General features: G+C 38.1%; 2 long non-coding RNA genes across 2 annotated transcripts; both read right to left on the reverse strand.

Moving 5' to 3' along the window:
• Positions 1-1,465: 1,465 nt before the first annotated feature.
• LOC125533633 lies at positions 1,466-2,106 on the reverse strand. Its single transcript, XR_007294322.1, has 2 exons — positions 1,595-2,106; positions 1,466-1,501 (listed from the first exon to the last, which is right to left on the reverse strand). It is a non-coding gene; the product is annotated as an uncharacterized LOC125533633 (long non-coding RNA).
• Positions 2,107-2,117: 11 nt separating this feature from the next.
• On the reverse strand, positions 2,118-3,043 carry LOC125533640. The gene is made up of 4 exons (XR_007294323.1): positions 2,587-3,043; positions 2,442-2,507; positions 2,222-2,334; positions 2,118-2,145 (listed from the first exon to the last, which is right to left on the reverse strand). It is a non-coding gene; the product is annotated as an uncharacterized LOC125533640 (long non-coding RNA).
• Positions 3,044-3,192: the final 149 nt, after the last annotated feature.

The raw sequence follows: 3,192 nt of genomic DNA on the forward strand, positions 1-3,192 counted from the left end.
ACTACGTTGAATAATGGTACTATGGCCTTTATATATACTACTCTATGATTACCTGAATGGATAGCATGCTCAGGCGTCTCACTAGCTTTACTTCTGCATATTGGCAACACTAGCTATAGTCTATCATCAAATAGGTGAAACTCATTTACAGAAGATAAGGAAATGGTGTGAGAGGAATAAAAGTGACAAAAACCCATGGAACAGGAGACACCGGGAAGAATGGAAGATCCAACAATTGTAACAAAAAAAAAGCTATGATGAAACTGCCATTGTTTATGTTCTTCACGAAGACGATGTGCACCATCTCTAGTTTTATCAGCACTGTTTTCTTAGTTTTACAATCTAACCATGGGTGTTAAGTTCATCGATAGTGGTCAGAGCTAAGAGTCACACTGGCTCGTCAGTGCGTAACTTGAGGGAGGCATTATAATTATAAGGTTAGTTGCATTTCTATTGTTTTTCTGGGTAATACCACTCCAAATACGAGTGTTCATCGTAAAGAGACCAATAAATGCAGTAGCAAGGAATAAATAACAGAGATGTATATATGAATGGATTTTTTTCACTACTCCATGCATTACGCCATTACCAGTCTTATACTTAACATCTTCTTTCCCACATGCTAATCGTGATTACTTGTAGATGGTGCACTTACCTTCAATCCACGCTAACCAATAACTATTCCAGTGTTACGTCTCTCCTTTTGATTATCTTCTAGCTAAACAGCCACTCTGTAGTATTAGTAAGAGGGGGAAGTCCCCGTAAAAAAAAGTAAGATGGGGAAGGGAGCTAAGGATTTACCCGACATGAGATATATATTCAAGGAACCCTAAGATGCTATCCCAGTAAGAATGTGTTGTCGATTCTTCTTATCCAATACTTATAACATTTTAATGATGTCATGTGAATTGCTGGAAAACATGTGAAGTTTATTGTGGCTAACATAATGATGGAAGTTTTGTAAGATACTGGTCCAATCAATTTGTGTTGTCACGTCCCGTTTTCTTAGTGAAGTTGCTATAGAGTGTAACAAAAGACTAATTTTATCGGTCATCTATGATATATATGATGTCTTGACGTGGGGTTTTATAGAGTGTAACAAATGTTGGCACTTAACTGATTTATCAGCCAATATTGTGGACAACGAAATAAAGTACTGAGTTGCGAACCACATCCATGCCTAAATGAAGACAGGAATAGTTCAAAAGCATACAAACCATGGAAGCAAAACATAATGTGCACAAAAATTATTAAATATGCAGGTACAGTTTGCGATCTATTCTCAGGGCAGAAAAAACCTAGACAGCCGATAATTCAGACCATCCAGTATCACATCCAGCTTTAAAAATTTTTGAAGAAAGGACTACAGTCTACAGAACACGCTCAAGGCTCAATATAGTTGTGAAGATATATTTTTTCCACCACTGAAAACAGAGTAGATGCCATCTGGAAGAGCCAGCTTGCATCAGTTAATGCCTAACTCTGTTTGCATGAAGATAGCCTGTGAATGTAACAACTTATATCAATCTAGGCAACAATTTATATCAATCTAGGCATATTGGATACCATGCTAACCGAGGGTTAATATTCTAACCATTTGCTGGTCTTAAATCACGATATAACAGATTAACAACATAGCTTCTTCCATATATACCCGCTACCTTGCCGGGCTGGGCATAAGTAGAACTACATGTAACCCTTGATTGATGCACACCAGAGGAGACTTAGTCTTTGCCAGCCGTTAATCTCTTCAAACAAAGATACTGCAGAAAGAACGCAGATTTTCAGCTTACAAGAACTAGAGCAGGGAACCAACATCCGCATTTATACAAATCTAAGACAAGCTTTTTGGGATGGAAGTAATATGATTTTCAAGAAATGATTGTATATCTTGGACCATATAGAGTTTGAGACAAAACATCCTTTCACAATTAAGCAAATCTTCATTTTGGAACTGGCGCCGCTTGCTGGAAGAATGACATGTACCAGTAGGCTGAGGAATGCCCCTCCACGTGCTTTTGCTTCCCTTAGCTGCGATCACAATCGCCTCCTTCTCTATGTTGGCTTCGCCCCTGATCCTTCCGGCACCACCTCTGAAGGGCAACACATCCATTGCTATAGTTTTTGCACTAGAGATTTAGGACACTGAAATCAGTTAAAAACTTAAAATAGATTAGTTATCAGAGCAAAAGAAATCTACCACAATACAGTAAATAGTTACCCTCGTAGCTCCAAACAATTGGCAAACAGAGAAGCAAGCCGGCTGAATTATCCATCAACAACTCTTTGTTGTTTCTTGAAGTTCTTTGCACTCGGGGCCAGCTGATCCTAACTCTCCAATCCGCAAAATGTAGACCATAGAAACATGTCAACTTAGGTGCAGTCTAAAACGTAAGCTTTGTAGTAACATAAATAAGGATCTAGGCCTGCAGTACACTAACCTTGTGAAAAAAGTCCTGGCAATTGAACTCTAGGGCTTCCATCCATAAGATCATAAGCATATCACCCTTTAGCAAATTGCAGCTAACATATATTTCAGTTACTATAATCTCAACATATATTCCAGATATCAGAAAAGAAACATACGCTAAAATGCATCTTGATTGCCTACTATATTTCGACTGCATTGATATGCAATGGCTGCAAGGACACGCTCCAATTCTCTACGAAGGAAGAAATGAAGAAAAACAATAGTCAGATTGATACACATAAGTACAGAGTTATTAAGAAACAAACAAGGGTACAGGTAAAAGAGCGGGGGGGCATCCATCAATAGTTTGAGCCACATTTTCATCTGACTGCATTGGTGAATGCCATGTCATACAAATTATTAATGTATAATGTACCCATCAGGACTGCAACAGGCACATGCTTCAAGTTTACGATATTAAGCATGTATGAAGTTACGATTTAACTTGCTTCATTGCTTTCCTTTAATGAATTAACACACTGCTATGATAAAATTCTAAATGCAGTCGATTTTTACATCAAACTCTGATGATTGAAGGTCAGTACGACACTAACTTTCTCCGAGAAACATTAACATTAGAAATGACAATACCCCGACCAGAAAGGTTGCTAAGATTTCTAAAAAAATATGCACATCGGGAGCAAAATTAAAACACTGACACAGATGAAGTACAATTAGATTCCGATGAACTGTGGAGTAGAGAGAGGAGGCAATTGGAAGCT

Source organism: Triticum urartu, chromosome 1, assembly GCF_003073215.2.
Source record: "Triticum urartu cultivar G1812 chromosome 1, Tu2.1, whole genome shotgun sequence".
Taxonomy (NCBI): Eukaryota; Viridiplantae; Streptophyta; class Magnoliopsida; order Poales; family Poaceae; genus Triticum; species Triticum urartu.